The sequence below is a fragment of the Giraffa tippelskirchi genome, chromosome 6, assembly GCF_054371585.1.
Source record: "Giraffa tippelskirchi isolate mGirTip1 chromosome 6, T2T-mGirTip1v1.2.pri, whole genome shotgun sequence".
NCBI classification, from domain to species: domain Eukaryota; kingdom Metazoa; phylum Chordata; class Mammalia; order Artiodactyla; family Giraffidae; genus Giraffa; species Giraffa tippelskirchi.
In genome coordinates this window covers 168,911,300-168,930,619 of record NC_137280.1, presented here as the reverse complement: position 1 = coordinate 168,930,619, position 19,320 = coordinate 168,911,300, and the positions used below count along the sequence as shown (strand labels likewise).

At 37.9% G+C, this 19,320-nt stretch overlaps 1 long non-coding RNA gene across 1 annotated transcript in view; it reads left to right on the top strand.

Moving 5' to 3' along the window:
* LOC145509651 (uncharacterized) overlaps positions 1 to 11,989 on the top strand; it is a 579,505-nt gene extending 567,516 nt beyond the window's left edge. The window contains exon 11 of the long non-coding RNA XR_014056274.1: positions 9,020 to 11,989. This is a non-coding gene — a long non-coding RNA (uncharacterized LOC145509651). The remainder of the gene's footprint in view (positions 1 to 9,019) is intronic.
* Positions 11,990 to 19,320: the final 7,331 nt, after the last annotated feature.

Sequence of the window (19,320 nt, the reverse complement as noted above, 5' to 3'; positions counted from 1 at the left end):
ATGGGATTTTCCAGGCAAGAGCAATGGAGTGGCTTGCCATGTGAGAATTGGACTATAAAGAAAGCCGAGCACCAAAGAATTGATGCTTTTGAACTGTGGTGTTGGAGAAGATGCTTGAGAGTCCCTTGGACTGCAAGGAGATCAAACCAGTCCATCCTAAAGGAAATCAGTCTTGAATATTCATTGAAATATTCATTGGACTGATGCTGAAGCTGAAACTCCAATACTTTGACCACCTGATGTGAAGAACTGACTCACGTGAAAAGACCCTGATGCTGGGAAAGATTGAAGGCAGGAGGAGAAGGGAACGACAGAGGATGAGATGGTAGGATAGCATCACTGACTCAATGGACATGAGTTTGAGTAAACTCTGGGAGTTGGTGATGGACAGGGAGGCCTGCTGTGCTGCAGTCCATGGGGTCGCAAAGAGTCGGACATGACTGAGTGACTGAACTGAACTGATTCCTGTTTTAGATTTGAATTGTAAGACAACATGATACAGAAGAATTGATACAGAAGCAAAGTCAGCAGAATGGCAGATGAAAAGCTTCCTTTGTCTCTCTCCTTCAATCTACAACTAATAAAATATCCACCACTCAACAGAGGTGCCTCTGCCCAATGAACCAGAGCACCAGAGAATTCTATACATTTGTTTGCCTAAAGATTTTTGTTGTCATTTAGTTGCTAAGCTGTTCTGACTCTTTTGCAACCCTATGGATTGTAGCCTGCTAGGCTCGTCTGTCCATGGGATTTTCCAGGCAAGAATACTAGAGTAGGTTGCCATTTCCTTCTTCAGGAGGTCTTCCCAACCCAGGGATCAAACCTGCATCTCCTACACTGGCAGATGTATCCTTTACCACTGAGCCACCCGGGAAGCCCAGGCGGGTGCCTAGAAAACATAGAGGAGGTGGAGCCATAGGGAATAAAACAGGCAGTGCCTTAATCCCAGCCTCCACCCACGGAAGCAGCACCTGCAGCCCCAGAGAGCCCGACTCCAGCCTCCTGGCCACAGTGGTGCCTATGACCACAGGTAACTGGGCAACAATGGCAGTGGGGCCTGAGACTCCGTCCCTGCAGTCACTGAGGTGCCCGTGGCTCTGGAGCCCTGCCCTCTCCACCCACACCAGCAGAGCCTGTGAACCTTACAGAAGTCAGACATGGCAGAAGGACCCAGGAGATTCAGCTCCCATATACCCCTGTGGAGGTAGAGCTTGTGAGTCAAGGTATCCCACCTATAGTGCAAAAGACCAGCGTTCCAGTGCCCAGGCAGTGATGCCAATGCCACTGGCAGCAGAAAGACACTAAGAACCCTGAACGCACAAGAAGCGATAATGTGGCCATGACCCTACACCTCTTACAGAGATGCTGTAAAATGCTGACTCTCATAGAAAATGACTCTTGTGTAAAATGCCTTCCACGACTCTCACATAAAATGCCTCCAACCAGAGGCAGCTTGGGTAAGAGAATCCAAAACCTCTTTGAGAGCACCACCTACTGGAAACCAAGAAGGGCCCCTAACTTCTAACCTAAGGCGTCATGAGAATCAGGTAGAAAGGCATTGTTACTTCAGATAGGCCAGCAGAGCAACAACTTGTCAAACACCAGGAAGAATCACAGTAAGATTCACCGTGAAGAATCACACTGTGCCACAAAAGGAAAACGACAATTCTCCAGAAACCAAACTTAACGCCATGGAATGTTGCATCGTGGAGTGTTGAGAACTCAAAATAGCTGTCATGAAGGAACTCAGTGAACTGCAAGAACACGCCGGCAGTTCGTTGAGCTCAGAATAAAATTAATGAACAGAATAAGTACTTCGCCAAAGAGATTGAAAGACTGAAAAAGAACCAAGTAAATTCTGGAGCTAAAGGGCACAATAAATGAGATGAAAAATGCATTAAAAAGCATCAGAAATAGAGAAGACCATATGGGAGAGGGAATTAGTAAGATCTATGATGGAAATCTAGAAATAATACAAGCAGAGGAAAGAGAAATGAAAAAATATTGACGAAATTGTATAATTTATTCAGCCATTTTAAGAAGGGAAATATTAAGGTAAAGGGTATCCCAGGAGAAGAGGAGGATGAGCAGAGAGTTTATTTAAAGAAATCATAGCTGAAAACTTCTTCAAACTGGGGAAGGAACTGGATATACAAATCCATGAAACTAAGAGAACACATAATTATCTCAATGCAAAAAGACCTTCTTGAGGGCACATTACATTAAAGTTGTCAAAAATCAAAGACAAAGAAAGAAATTTAAAGGTAGCTAAGGAAAAAAAATGCGTGGTAATTTACAAAGGAACTGCCATTAGGCTATCAACAGATTTCTCAGTGGAAACTCTGCAGGCCAGAAGCGAGTAGAATGACGTTCTCAAAATGCTGAAAGATTAAAAAAACTATCACACATGATTCCTGTGTCTGGGGAAATTATCATTCAGATACAAAGGAGCAGTATTTTCTCAGACAAACAGAAACTGTTGTTGTTCAGTCACTCAGTCACATCTGACTCTTTGAGACCCCATGGACTGCAGCATGCCAGGCTTCCCTGTCCTCCAACATCACCTGGAGCTTGCTCCAACTCATGTCCATTGAGACAGTGATGCCACCCAACCATCTCTTCCTCTGTCGTCCCTTTCTCCTCCTGCTTCCAGTCTTTGCAGCATCAGGGTCTTTTCGAAGGAGTCAGCTCTTCCCATCAGGTGGCTAAAGTATTGGGAGCCTCAGTTTAGCATCAGTTCTTCCAATGAAAATTCTGGACTGATTTCCTTTAGGATGGACTGGTTGGATCTCCTTGCAGTCCAAGGGACTCTCAAGAGTCTTCTCCAACACCACAGTTCAAAAACATCAATCCTTTGGTGCTCAGCCTTCTTTATGGTCCAACTTTCACATCCATACATGACTACTGGAAAACCATAGCTTTGACTTTATGGACCTTTGTCGGTAAAGTAATGTCTCTGCTTTTTAATACGCTACCTAGGTTTGTCATAGCTTATCTTTCAAGGAGCAAGCATCTTTTAATTTCATGACTGCAGTCACAGTCCATAGTGATTTTGGAGCCCACGAAAATGAAGTCTGTCACTGTTTCTGTTGTTTCTCTATTTGCCATGAAGTGATGGGACCAGATGCCATGATCTTCGTCTTTTGAATGCTGAGTTTTAAGCCAGCTTTTTCACTCTCCTCCTTCACTTTCATCAAGCAGCTCTTTAGTTCCTCTTCATTTTCTGCCATAATGGTGGTGTCATCTGCATATCTGAGGTTATTGATATCTCTCCCGAAAATCTTGATTCCAGCTTATGCTTCATTCAGCCTGGCATATTGTATGATTTTGTACTCTGCATCTAATTTAGATAAGCAGGATGACAGTATACAGCCATGACATACTCCTTTCCCAATTTTGAACCAGTACATTGTTCCATGTCTGTTTCTAACTGTTGCTTCTTTGACCTGCATACAGATTTCTGAGGAGACAAGTAAGGTGGTCTGGTATTCCAGAAGCTGAGGGAGTTCATAAACACTAGACCTTTATAACAAATGTTGAAAGGTGTTTTTCTAGCAGAAACAGAAGTGGGAAAGTACAGTAAATTTTGAGTAAGATAGTCAGAATCAGAAAATTACAACTGCTAATCAGAACAGCTGTTTAAACACATCATAATTTAAAGGTTAAAGGTAGAAAAAGGAAAAAAAAAATACTACAGCTACTTCAATTTGGTAACAAATTCCAAATATAAAAAGGATAATTTGAGAGAACAAAAATGCAAAAGGAAAAGAGTAAAAAGATAGAACTTGTATGGATAAATAAAGATATTAATGAGTCTATCATCAGAAAAAGGACCATTTTATCTGTGAAATGTTTTATACAAACATTGTGATAACAGAAAGTAATAAGTGTAGAGCAGAGACACAAAGCATAAAAGAAGAGTAAACAGAAAAGCATGATAGAAAACCACCAAAATAAAATGACCGACAGAAACACAAGGAAAAGAAGCAATGGAGACAGAGAACAATCAGAAAGCAAAAGGTGAAATGGCAGAGTACTAAGGCCTCATCTATTAATAGTCACCCTACTGGAAACGGATTGAGTTTACCAATCAAAAGGCAGAGTAGCTGGACTGATTAAAAAACAAGGCCAAATTGTATGCTGCCTCTGGGAGACTCAACTCAGCTAAAAAGATAAAAATAGTTTCAAAGTGAGGGGATGGAAGCTAATACTCCAAGCAGATGGCACCAAAAGAAAGTGGGTATAGCTATACTCATATCAGGCAAAATAAACTCCAAGCTAAAGGGAGTAACAAGAGACAAAAATGGACCGTATATAATGATTAAGGGGAAAATTCATCAGGAATGCATAACAAAAAGTAAGACATAACAATTATTAATATATATGAACCTACTCTAAGAGTACCAATATATATAAAACAACTATTAATAGACCTAAATGGAGAAATTGACAGTAACAAACTAATGTGCTTATATGCTGTCTGTATACCCTCATCAGTGAAATGTTCAGTGATGCCACTTTCCCATTTTGAAAGTAGAGGGTTTTAACACATCACTTACATTAATGGATAGATCATCCAGACTGAAAGTCAGTAAGAATAGACTTAAATAAAACACTTAACCAGATGGATTTGATAGATTTGTATAGAATATCTCATTCAAATAAAGGAAAGTATGCAATTTTTTAACTGCCCATGAAACTGATTAAGAATAGGCTACACATTAAGATACAAAACAAAGTCTGAACAAATTTAAGAGGATTGCAATCAAAATAATCATCTTTTCCCATCACAATGATATGAAACTAGAAATCAAATACAAGAAAGCTGGAAAAATCACAAATGCTTGGAGACTAAACAACATGCTACTGACCAGCTGCTCAGTAGGTCAGTGAAGAAATCAAAGACACGTGGAAAAACACAGGCCAACCAGCAAGGTCTGCTTGTTACATAGTGAACAACAGCCAGTAAAGGCAAAATGAACATTTCTCTAAAATGAGATGTTTACCAAAATAGTCCATAGCTTGTATCATAAAACACAATTGAGCAAATTTAAAGAGTTTAAAATATACAGAGTGTCTTCTCTGTTCTTGAAGGAATCAAATTAAAATGGACAACAGGAAAATCGCTAAACGTGGAATATTTTTAAAAATCCAGTTAGAAAATGGGCAAGTGGCAGGACTGGACATTTCAGTGATGAGGATATGCAGATGGTAGATAATAAGCACATGCAAAAACATTCAACATCATTAGACAAATTAAAATCGTAATGAGATACTGCTACATAGCTATCCAAATGGTTAAAACAGAGTGCAAATATGAAATAATGGAAAGGATGTGGAGAACCTACATAACATTTCCATCGATGGTGATAATGTAAAATGGCACACCCAGTCACTCTAGAAAATACTTCGGCAGCTTCCTATGAAACTAGAGCTGTAATTACAATGCAACCTACCAGTTGCTCTACTGGTTGTTCATTCCAGAGAGAAGAAAACTTGTATTCACACAAAATCTGTACTTGAATATTCATAATAGCCCAACCTTATTCCTAATAGCCTCAAACTGGAAACAGCCCAGATATCCCTCTACAATTAAATAACAAAACGACTGTAATAAATACATACCATGAAATATTACTCTGCAATAACCGGTCATGCACCATTAATAGACACAATGACTTGGATGAATCTCCAAGGAATTATGTTGCATGAAAGCCACTCTCAAAAGTTATATAATGTATGATTCTATTTATGTGAGTTTTGAAACAAACTTTAGAAACGGCGAATGTATAATCGGTTGCCTAGATTTAGCAAAGGTAAAACAAGGGCAAGAAGATATGGTTAAAGTGGCAAAAACCACCACAATATTGTAAAGTAATTAGCCTCCAATTAAAATAAATAAATCAATTTTAGAAAAAAAGGCAGCAGAGATCCTTGTGGTCAAGAAACTGTTTAGTATCTTGTTACAGGGGTTGATTCAAGAAACCACCCCTGGAGAAAGAAATGGCAACCCACTCCAGCACTCTTGCCTGGAAAATCTCATGGAAGGAGAAGCCTGGTAGGCTACAGTCCATAGGGTCGCAAAGAGTCGGACACGACTGAGCGACTTCACTTCAAGAAACCACACAGGTGACAGAAATGTATAGAACTAAACATGCACATGTGTGCACACACAGACACAGGAAAATAAGTAGAAGTGAAACTGAGGAAGTGTAAATAAGATCAGTGGATTGTATCAATGTCAGTATTCTAATATGATATTATACAAGTTTTAAAAATATTTCCAATGTGGGAAACTGGATTAAGGGTACATAAAATGTCTTTGTATTTTTCTTAAAACAGCATATTAATTTCAGATTAATTTAAGAAAATGTCAACTGAAAATGTATGATGAGATGCTTGATATTTAAATATTGTTTTAGGTGGTATAAAAATTAAAATCACAGAGACCCACTTAAAATATGAATCTAAATATGCCATTCATCTTATGACTTATACTCCATAAAAATCATGTCTTATACTTTAATCATAATGATAATAAGTTTCCTTATCTCTCTGATGCTCTAACTTTGCTGTCACTTGTGTTTTATGTTAACATTTATGATGTTCTGTGTGTTTACATTATCCCATACTGGCTTTTTGGATGTGTGATCTCTGTTTGAGATACCTTTCTATTCACCTTTTCACCTGATGAACTCCTTTATGCCTATTTGAATTGATTCTAGATTGAAAAAACTATCATGACTCTTCCACTCTTTCCCCGCATCCCTTTAACTTCTATGTTTTTATAATACTCTTTCCACATCTTCACTTATTTCATTGTATTATAAGTAAAAAAAAGGAATCTATTTGAGGAATCTATTTTGGTCTTCCTAATGCTTTTGAACTGTGATGTTGGAGAAGACTCTTGAGAGTCCCTTGGACTTCAAGGAGATCCAATCAATCCATCCTAAAGGAGATCAGTTCTGGGTGTTCATTGGAAGGACTGATGTTGAAGCTGAAACTCCAATACTTTGGCCACGTCATGCAAAGAGCTGACTCATTGGAAAAGACCTTGATGCTGGGAAGGATTGGGGGCAGGAGGAGAAGGGGACGACAGAGGATGAGATGGTTGGATGGCATCACCAACTCGATGGACACGGGTTTGTGTAGACTCTGGGAGTTGGTGATGGACAGAGATGCCTGGTGTGCTGCGATTCATGGGATCGCAAAGAGTCGGACACAACTGAGTGACTGAACTGACTGACTGACTCTGCCTCATGGGAACAGAGATTATAAATCCCAGAACTAAGCATAGTTGGCATATCACAAATATTCAATAAATATTGATTAAGAAAATGGGAGTTTTAGATTTAATTTTAAAACATTCTTTCTAAAATTCTAGTACTGTGAGACTTATGTGCAGAATTTGTGTTGCAGAGCTCCTCTTTGTATACAATTTTTCTGCATAGTTTCAACTCAAAGCTATTTAAATGACTTCTTAAGATTCATGTTTTACAGCTCTTTCCCTTATGATTTTGATGGAATGCACTGATAATTACTTATATTCACACCAGGAGATTACAGTAAATATAATTGCTAGGGTTGTATTCCTCTTATGAAATTATAATCAAGCATCCCCAAGGAAGAAGAGCTTTTGAAACTCATATGTTCTAAAATTATTTTTTAAATTTACTTTTACCAACCCATCAACTCTTCATTTCAGTCTATCTTCTAGTACACATGGCACTGATATTCAGTGTATTAATTCAGATCTATAGCTGCCCAAGTATTTTTAAGTGTGCATAAGGAAGTGTAATATAAATTTTAAAATATTTTGAATTGGAATCAGTAAACTTCTATTCAAATCCAGAAGCAGATTAATAATTGTGTGACCTTGAGAAAATCAATACTTTTGAACTGATTCCTTCATTAATAAATTTCTGGTGCACCTCAGAGTATGTTTGGAGGATTTAGTAACCTGAGGATATAAATACTTGTGATATTTGGTGGAAAATAATACATGTCATGAGGTTCAATAAATTTCACATTTGCTTTTTATAACTTGTTACATATGTATGATTTTGTGTAAATTCACTGATATGTTGCATGTATGTGTATACTGAAGCATTGCAGCTCTATGGTACACTCAAAATAAATGCCTAAACCTTGTAAAGCACACAAATACTTAGAATGTATGCATGATATAGCTCTATTTTGTTATTATACATTCATTTGGGGAGATATATTCAAGATACTTTAACAAGATGTGATGATTACCGTGCAACTTTTCAGTCTTACAGAGTACTCAGGACACTTGAATTCATTCTGTGTTATGTATATACTGTTATTTTTGGCAAGCCCTTTTTGTAAGTTTGTCATTGTGCTGATGCTCTGCTGTTAGGGGCAGACATACTAAGAATTACTCAGTCTTCTCAGAGAAATTTCCCCTTTATCATTATGTATGCCCCTTCTTATGTAATACCTCTGATACCTTCCTGTACTTTGAATTCTGCCTTGTTTGAAATTAATATATCTACTCCCATTTCTTTTGATTAGTGTTAGCATATTTTCCTTTATCCACTTCTTTTAATCTGTATCTGTCTTTATATTTTAATAGGTCTATAGTAGACAACATGTTGGTTTGTCTGTTGTTTGATTCACTCTGATAACCTCTATCTTTTTAATTGGTGCACTTAGATCATCATCATTCAATGATTCTTTATATAGTTGGATTAATATACACTGTTATAGTTTTCTATTTGTTGCCCTTGTTTGTTTTTATTTTTGTCTTGCACTCTTTCTCTGCCTTTTGTGGCTTTAATTGAGCATTTTTCTACTATTCCATTTTTCTCTTTTCTTGCTGATAGATGTATAGTCACTCAGTTGTGTCCTATTCTTTGCAATGCTTTGGACCATAGCCCACCAGGCTCCTTTGTTCATGAGATTTTTCAGGCAAGAATACTGAAATGGATTGCCATTTCCTTCTACAGGGAATATTCCTGACCCAGGGATTAAATCCAGGTCTCTTCCATTGCAGGCAGATTCTTTACTGTCTGAGCCACCAGGAAATCCACCCTGAATATTCATTGGAAGGACTGATGCTGAAACTCCAAGACTTTGGCCAACTGATGCGGAGAGCTGTCTCATTGGAAGAGACACTGATGCTGGGAAAGATTGAAGGTAGAAGGAGAAGGGGACGACAGAGGACGAGATGGTTGGATGGCATCACCAACTCAAAGGACATAAATATGAGCAAACTCCAGGAGAGTGTGAAGGACAGGGAAGCTGGATGTGCCGCAGTTGATGGAGTCACAAGGAGTCGGACACGACTTGGTTACTAAAGAACACCCATTTTTATCTGTCCTTAGCTAAACAGTTATAGTTATATTCTTCTTTATACTTTAAAAAATTTCTTTCTTTACTTCTTTGGTTTTGTGATTGCCCTAGAGTTTGCAATATATATTTATAAATAACCCAGTTCTACTTTTAAATAACACTTGTATTGCTTCATAGGTAGTATTATCTTAATCCTAATTCCTCCCTCTTTTTCCTTATATCATTGTTGTCATACATTTCTGCTCTACATAATCATGCATAAGCATATATATCAAATATGATTCTGCTGTTATTATTTTAACAAACTTATCTCTGTTGTGTCAGGCCCAGCCTATTGATGGCGACGCCATCAGCTGGGAATGCCTGAGGCAGTTTCCTGGGCCCACATTACCTAGAGGGAACCCCCACATGTTTTGCTCTGCTGGGGCCAGTGCTATGGCTGGGGCCGCCTCTTCTGTTTTCTGTTATGATGCATCTTATGTCACAGGATGCCTTTCAGTGAAAACCATCAGAGAACTTTTTGGAACAAGACTTATTACTCACAGGTCCTGGAGTATACATGGCATGCCCAAGGGCCACAAGTGGGGTTGTAAGGGAAGAGGGTGGTGGGCGAAGGGAGAGACAGAGAGAGAGAGAGAGAGAGAGAGCTTGGATTTGGGCTCTGCTTGTATTGCAGTGTGAGGGTGGGTTATCTGGATTCCACTGGATCACTCATTGCTGGCCAGTTTGCAGCGTGAGAGTGGGATTTGGGGCTTGGGTCAGTGGAAGTGGGGTCACTGAACTGGTTGCTCAGGGTTGCCCATGGTTTTCGTAAAGGGAAACTTTCTGAGTGTGAGGGCCTAGTTTCTTATGCAGCTGTTTGGTTAGGAGCTGGGTCATACAATTATTAATAGCAATGTATTTATTTAAGATGGATGTCTTTTGAAGTAAAAAATGCCTTAGCAATCAAAATCTTAGTGTCAGTCACTTATACTACATTGTTAGATCAATTAAGAATAAGAAAACACAATTTTTTATCTTCACTTATTATTTCACCTAATTTTTTTCTCCCTTTAGGTAGATCAAAGTTTCTGACCTACATTACTTTGCTTCTCTCTAATGAACTTATGTTATTTCTGACAAGGTAACTCTATAGGCAACAACTCTCCTCAATTTTTCTTTTGCTGAAAGAGCCTATTTCTCCTCCACTTTTCAAAGATAATTTTGCATGGAGCAGAATCCTAGATTGTGTTTTTATTTTCTCTCAACACTTTAAATACTTCAAGCCACTCCTTTCTGCTTGCATGGTTTCTGAGAGGCAGTCGAATGTCATTCTTACATTTGTTCTTCTATAGGTACACTGACTGCCCCCCCCACCGCCCCTGGCTTCTTTTTAATTTATATTTGATAATCTGTATCTTGAATATGATATGCCTAGTTATGATACCCTGATTGGCATTCTTGGTGGACCTACGGCTTGGTGTTTGACATTAATTTAGGGAAATTTTCAGTCATTATTGTTTCCAATATTTCTTCTGTTCTCTTCTCCATCTGGTATTCCCATTATGTATATGTAATACCTTTCGTAGATGTCCCATAGTTCCCAGATATTCTGTTATGTTTCTTTTTCAGTTTTGCCTGTTTGCCTTTCAGCTTTGGAGGTTCCTGTTGAGAATTCTCAAGCTCAGAGATTCTGTTCTCAGTCATGCCTAGTCTAATAAGCCTATCCTTTAGGCATTCTTTAAGGCATTCTCCACTTTCGTTACAAGGTTTCTGATGTCTGGAATTTCTCCTTGGTTATTTATTAGATGTCCAAGGTCTGCTTACCTTACCTCTCTGTTCTTACATGCTGTCTAGTTTAGTCATTGGAGCCCTTAGCATGTTCATCGTTGTTCTGTTTAAATTGCTGGGTATCAACCAGCATTGATAATTTCAACATCCCTGCCATATGTGAGACTGGTGTGGATGCTTGCTCTGTCTCTACAAGGGAGCTTCCCACGTGGTGCAGTGGTAAAGAAATAGCCTGCAAACGCAGGAGAAGCAAGAGACACAGGTTCAATCCCTGGGACAGGAAGATCCCCTCAGTAGGAAATGGCAAGCTGCTCCAGTATTCTTGCCTGGGAAATTGCATGGGCAGAGGAGCCTGGTGGGCTACAGTCCATGGGGTCACAAAGAGTCAGACATGATTGAGCACACGCATGCACCGTCTCTTCAAAATGTGCTTTTTGCCTTTCAGTAAGTGTGCGTGTGTGTGTGTGTGTGTGTGTGTGTGTGTGTGTGTGTGTGTGTGTGTGTGTGTGATAGCCAGGAATGATGCACTGGGTAAAAAGGACCTGTTGTAGTTAAGCCTTTAGTAATGTGATAGTAAGTTGTAGGGAGAGAAGTGCTCTATAGTTAAATGATTAGGTCTCTGTCTTTAGCGCCTCCGTGCCTCTGGAGTGTGAACTCCATATATGCGTCTCAGTCCTCCCCACCTGTTTGAGGTTTGCCAGGATGGCTAGATTTAGCTAGATTTGAGTATTTTCCCTTCTCCACGTGGAAGGATAAAACCAGCTGGGACTTCCCTGGGGGCTGAGTGGTTAAGATTCCGTGCTTCCAATGACGGGGGTATGGGATCCATCCCTAGTGGAAGACTAAGATCCCACATTCCAAGCAGTGCAGCCAAAACGTGAAAAAAAAAAAAACAGACCCAGCGGAGTTGGGTGCTTCCCCTCCTCTAAGCTAGAATCAGCTGGGGTGGATGTTTCCCTTCCGCCATGCCAGTTAGACGTCAGTGAAACCTCTGCAGTTCGGGCTTTAGTTACATAGCTTCTCCTGAGGGTAGACTTTATTTGCAAAAACAAAATGCTCTGGAATATATCAAAATGGTTCTCTCCCTGCCCTGCTAGAAGCATAAGGGAATTTTTCTCCAATAATCCCTATGAGAACCTGCTAGAACTCGAGCAGGTGGAACGCATGAGAGTGAGTGGATCAGTGATGATTGGATCTCCCTGGAGTTTTTAAATATCACTCTGAGCCTCCAGCAGGTCTTCAGTCACAGGTCGGCTTTCGCTACACAGGAGCTGGTTTCCGAGGTGTTTCTTCTCCGGTAAGTTGTGATTTTTTCCCTTCGTATTTGCCTGTTACTTTCTTCCGTTTTGGGGACTGCAGCTTGCTCTATGACTTCTCTTGTAGCTCTAAGAAGTTGTTGGTTTTTAGTTTGTTTGGAGTTTATTTGTTGCTAAGAGAAAGTGGCCACTTCTAGCTTCCTCCATGTTGGAATGAAAACCTTGTTTCTTTTCAAATAGTTTAAATTGCAATTCTGTTATCTAATAATATTTAGCAATACTAAAACCTTAGAGGCATAAGCAAGTAAAATATCCCTTAGATTTGTTGTACAGTCTGAAATGTAGCTTTGACAGATTCTGAATTTGAAAAGGTATATTCACATTTGATTCAAACTGGTATCCCTAAAGAAATCATCTCCCGTGCAGCATTTTCCCCAGAACCATGTGACTTTAAGGTTGAAACTCCAGTGAATTAAATTATCATTATTGTGTTGAATTCTGAAGTTATGGTAGTGATTGACAGATGGTTAAATTTGGTCCCCAACCTGAAGGAGGCACAATCATGAAGTTAAGGGGGAAAAAGCACATACTTTATAAGCAAAATGATTCCCCATTGATTTAGTATGGGCAAGATATTGAATCACTCTAAAATTTGGTTTCTCCCCTTTCAAAATGGAGTCACCTAACTTACAGTATTTGTATGAGGGTTAACTTATTTATGATTAAGACAGTACCTAGCACTTAATACGTATTTTAGTTTCCTTTCTGGTCTTACATGGATTTTTGTTTCCCCAATTTCCTGATTATCAAAAGTATGTGTATGGTTGTTAAAATTTAGATTCCTGGGTCCTACCAAAGAGTTACTGTACCATGCTATAAATAAGAATCTGTAGTGCGACTCAGCACACATGTGTTCCTTGTAGAAGTCATTGAAGCAATACATCCTATTAGGTCTCAGCTGAGCACAAACTGACCTGTCCAATACAAAGAGCTAGAATATGTTACCAGTGAAGAAACTCGCCCAAACCTAGATATGGTCAGCAGTTTGGGATTTGCTTGATTTTTCCATATATCACTTATTATAAGAGTGTTCCTGTAGTTTGTTTTCTTAATGGAATTTTGTCTGAAGGAGACTTTTATGTAAAAGTTGAGGGCCATATGGTTATTTTCTGGAGTGAAATATGAGAAGGTGATTACACTGGAATGTCTTCTGTGTAAAGTATTGCTCACCCACATCCTTCTTATTCCATAATATGAATCTGTGATTGATAGTTATTCAGGTAATAGGTCATGTACATTTGTGGTATAGAAACTAGATTGTTTTAAAAATATTCACGTAATTCTAATACTTCACCTGAAGGAAGTCTTATTATAGAGACACACAGAGATACATACGTACACACACACAATAATATATTTTAAGACCCTGGCTCTGACACTTGCAAAGTATGTGACCATGGAGCAGTTGTTTAACCTCTTGGAGCATAAAATTCAGTATGTCAGAAATGGAAATCACAGTAACTATATTAAAAGGTGATTTCGAGGATTAGGTCAGCTCTTGTTCTTATATGCCTGGTTTATCATAGATGTTCTTTGCTCCTTGATTTCAGGCTAGTCCAGATGCTTGAGGGTAGTTTATTCATGGAATTCTACTGAAATTCAGTGAAGGGTAACCTAGCTCATCACTTTAAACCGGTACAGTTCTGTTGAACACAGAGGATGCCATGAGCAAGATTAATTTTTTTTTTTTTTTTGGACTGCACTGGGTCTTTGTTGCTGTGAGAGAGCTTTCTCTAGTTGCGGAGAGCAGGGGCTCCTCTTCTTCAAGGTGTGCGGGCTTCTCATTGCACTGGCCTCTCTTGTTAGAACATGGGTCCTAGGGCACGTGGGTTTCAGTAGTTGGGGTGCATATGCTTAGTTGCTTGCACAGCGGCATGTGGAATTTTCCAGGACCAGGGATTAAACCCATGTCCTCTGCACTGGCAGGTGGATTATCATCCTCTGTCGTCCCCTTCTCCTGCCCTCAATCTTTCCCATCACCAGGGTCTTTTCCAATGAATCAGCTCTTTGCATCACGTGGCAAAAGTATCGAGGCTTCAGCTTCAGCATCAGTCCTTTCAGTGAATATTCAGGGTTGATTTCCTATAGATGCCTTGTATTCTAATTTTCTTAAGCTGTTGTCTATGTTGTTGATTTCAAATGTATTAGAACAATGGAGCGATAACGATGCCTGCCGTACATGTCATGCACACTCGTTCTGTCATTTCCTTAGAATAAATTGAGCTATTCATAATCGTCAGGCCAAAACTTATTTGGTTTAAATTTTAAAAAGCATTGCAAATAACTTCAATAAACTGAATAACAGAAAGATAGCTGAAATACGAAATAGTATATGTTATAGAATGAAGTATATGTGGAATTAGGCGTGTTTATGTGTGCAATTGTATTCTAAAGAATGATACCCAATTGTGCATTTTCTACTCTGGGTAGTAGGATTTCAGGTGCTCTTTCCTTGCTCTTTCCTTCACTAACTTAAACAACTATTTTGTGTTTGTAAATTCACAGACAAATAGTGCTTATAATTTGTAGGATTAGGAAAACAAAAATACAAAACAGTGGAATAAATGTATGGCAAACATGAAAAACACCAGCTCTATTTTAAAAATTACATAGCAAAAGGTGTCAGAATTGTGCAATACTTCAGAGTTTTGTGTTTTTGCATATTTTAATATATACTTATTATATCTTAACATACATATGAGCAGGATTTTCTTATTAATATGTTGTTACTGTTAACAAAAAACATTGCTTGCCGTATCAGTAAACAAAAGATGTTGTGGCCATCAGGCCATCAGCCACTACAGCCACCTCTGAACGTATCAGTTCAGTCACTCAGTCGTGTCCGACTCTTTGTGACCCCATGCACTGCAGCACACCAGGCTTCCGTGTCCATCACCAACTCCCAAAGCCTACTCAAAATCATGTCCATCGCATTGGTGATGCCACCCAACCATCTCATCCTCTGCCATCCCCTTCTCCTACTGCCTTCAATCTTTCCCAGCATCAGGGTCTTTCCAAATGAGTCAGCTCTTTGCATGACGTGGCCAAAGTATTGGAGTTTCAGCTTCAGCATCAGTCCTTCCAATGAATATTCGGGACTGATTTCCTTTAGGATGGACTGGTTGGATCTCCTTGTGGTCCAAGGGACTCTCAAGAGTCTTCTCCAAAACCACAGTTCAAAAGCATCAATTCTTCAGTGCTCAGACTTCTTTATGGTCCAACTCTCACATCCATACATGACCACTAGAAAAACCATAGCTTTGACTATGTGGACCTTTGTCAGTACAGTAATGTCTCTGCTTTTTAATATGCTGTCTAGGTAGGTCATAAATTTCCTTCCAAGGAGTAAGCATCTTTTAATTTCATGGCTGCAGTCACCATCTGTAGTGATTTTGGAGCCCCCAAAAATAAAGTCTTTCACTGTTTCCCCATCTATTTGCCATGAAATGTTGGGACGAGATGCCAGGATCTTAGTTTTCTGAAGCTTTAAGCCAACTTTTCCACTCTTCCCTTTCACTTTCATCAAGAAAATTTATACTTATACCAAATTAAATTTGTTTTTCCAACCTGAGTACTTTGAGGCAACTTAGAGTCTTGCTATCTGGTTAGATAGAACATTTATTTTTTCTTGAAATAGCCAAGATGTAACACTGGGGAGTGAAAGAATAAACTACAGTATTTGTCACGGTTGTTGCTGGACCACGGAAAGAAGGCCGGGACTCTTGGCCTCCGGAGGAGAGGAATTCAATCTGGGGCCAGAGAAGAGGCTTGATGGCTCAGAGCTTTTGTGTGAGAAAGTTTTATTAAAGTATAAAAGGGATAGAGAAAGCTTCTGACATAGGCATCAGAAGGGGGCAGAAAGAGTACCCCCTTGCTAGTGTTAGCAATGGAATTATATATTCTCTAATTATTACACTGAATCAAAAGAATGTCTAGAGGTTGGAAAGACCTCACCAGACCCACTCCCATAATTTACATTTTAGGATAACAGGATTAGCGTTTGACAATAGAAAGATCCTCCAGACCCACTCCCATAGTATACTTTCTAAGATATCAGGATTAGTCAGAAGGTTTTCAGGAAGGAGAAACTGTCCTCCAGCTGGATACATTGTTGTTGTATAACCCCTAGTACAGAGTTTAAACTGAGCTGTGTAATTGACTAAGACTAAGGAATGCAGAGGGAAAAAGAAAAAGTTTGTCCTTTTCTCCTCCTTGAGAATTCCAGACCCCTCTCTCCTTGGGGACCCCTAGCTTTCTTATCAACCTGCCTAGATGACTCTCTCACTTACAAGTAGTCTATCTTAAAAGAGATGCACAAAATAAATTCATGTAGATAGCATAGATGAGTCTTAGTGATATATTATTAAAAAAGCAAAAAAAAAAAAAAAAAGACCTGTTACATGAAGGATTCTGCCCTTTTTATAAAGTTAAAAGCAATAACATCCTTAAACTTAAGAAATGTATTTTGAAATAAATGAGGGTAAGCTGACTACAGGATTCCTGACATGGGTTTCTTTGTATGATGGGAACTCAGGGCACCAAATGTTCAGATAGATGTTAGATATGGGTTGTTTTCAGATTGTGGCTTTGGTTTTATATTATGAACTTTGGTTATCAAATAATACATGAAAGAATTAATAAGTAGAAGTGTGGCTTTAATAGACAAAAGCAAGTGGCAGGAACCAAGGTTTGTGGTTAATAGGATATCCAAGAGAGAATAATCATACTTTATTATTTAAGTTTACATTTCAATGATTAATATTGAGCTTGACATCTTTTCAATTGTGTGGCCCTTTTCATTCTCTTTCATCTTTTCCCTCTCCATTGCTTGCTTGTTTCATTGGGTTTTATTGTAAATATTTAATAATAACAGATTCTATTTTTTTTCCATGAAGGGGAATTTCCTAATTATATTTCAGGTACGGTCTTTTTTTTAGGGGGAGGTGGAGACATTCTGGCACACTTGTGATAAGTGAAATGGACCCTATGTTTTCATTTTTAAATCATTGATGTGGATGTGTCTGTGTCTGTAACAAGGACACATCTATTATATGCTTTTAGAGGTGAGAACATTTTAAAGATATTTCAAAGTTAAATATTTTTATTGATTACATAAAACATACTTAGATATTTGTTTAAATAGATCTCTCGACTCTGCTTTATAAATATAGGTTTACCATTTTTGCATTTTTGCCTCATTTAAAAAGTGGTCACTGTATCCTCAAGATTTTTGGAAAATCCTAGAACATTTTATTTGTCTAACTAGCCATAAGGTATCAGGGGAATTTAAACTCATTTAACTGCATTAGCAACTACTAAGAAGGAATGTTGCATTTATAATAACTAAAAACTGTATCACGTTGTCAATTTGTATAAGCAGTAATATGTTCCCATAGATAGAAATCTGCAGAGAAAATAAGGTAGGACATTTACTGAAATTAGAATATTTATCAAAAACAAATTGCATTTTACTTATGTGTTCACTGAGCTTAAATGTTAATGAAATTCTCCCTTTCAAATTATATTCACAAGGCAAATATTAGATAAGACCATGTTATCAAGGATAAAAAATGATTGAATTTCTGGTTTTACACTTAATAATCTGGAACAGAGATGTAGGTCAATGGGGAAAAAGAGTATTTAAGATGTTACTGTTGCTTAGATAAAGTGATAGTTCATTCAAAGAAATAATCAACCCTGTGCACACTTGGAGAAAAAGTGATTTCTTTTCATTCCAAATGCCAACTGAACTGTAAAGGGTGACATTTTGAATAAAGGAAAGTAAGAATAAAAATGGATTATTAAAAAAAAAAATCTTACCAAGCTTATCAAATTGTACTCTTCCATTGCTTAGTCCAAGCTCGCTGGAGCTGACTTTTCTTATTATATTTTCAAATGTTCTGGTTCAGTTTCATTCAAATTGTCTAAATGATTTTTAGTTGAATTAAATATATTTTTGGACAAAGATTCTTGTTAAAAAAATCTCAGTAAAATGGAAACATGGAAACTTTCCTACCAACCAACCATCTGTTCTGATCCAAAAATCACTTCGCAAATTTCTGACGGCAGTAATGGCAAAATTCTAGCCTAGATGAATTTATGTGTCCCTGAGAGAGAGAAGTTTAAACAATGATGTTGGATATTTTTGCATGTGGATATTTTGTAATATGTTCTTCATTTTTTTTTTTTGATTCATACAAATGAAGATGAAGGGAATTCACTAAAATCTGAATCATCAAAGAAATGGTATAGATGACAATAGAGAACTACCAAATTAGAAAGTGAAGTTTATCCTACATTTGACTCCTGGGATTTACATCAGCTTCATACTTAGCCAGATAGAGAGCCTATTTGTTTTATTACAATTAAAATAAAATTTGCCTTGAATCGTAATTCATTTTGAGGGCATACAAATATTATTTAAAACTATCTATTGTTTTTAAACATATGCATAGAAATGTAGTTGTTAATGTTTGAATCTAGAGTAACTAAAACAGGACACTGTTCTAGGGATAATAAACTATAATGTTAGATAAAAAGAAAGGCATATGGTATAACACAGAAGAAAATATAGATCATACAGAGCTAATTTTCAGACTAAAATACTAAAAAACATTTATAGTGACACTCACTTTTGGCTTCCCAAGTGACATTCTAATCTCTGTGTGATTCTTTTAAACAGAAGGAATCTCAGATGTTGCTCTGATCCATTCAGCCATCTAACGATGTTATCATCCATCTTATTGGCAACATAATTGTTAACTCATGATGAATAGTCATGTAACTTAAGTAGAATATTATATAATTTGTAATTCAATTTTATCTATGTTATATTCAGAGCTCAACCAAGGAAATAGAAATCACTGCAAATATTTAAATGGAAGGAATTCCATATAAGGTATTGATTACATGGATA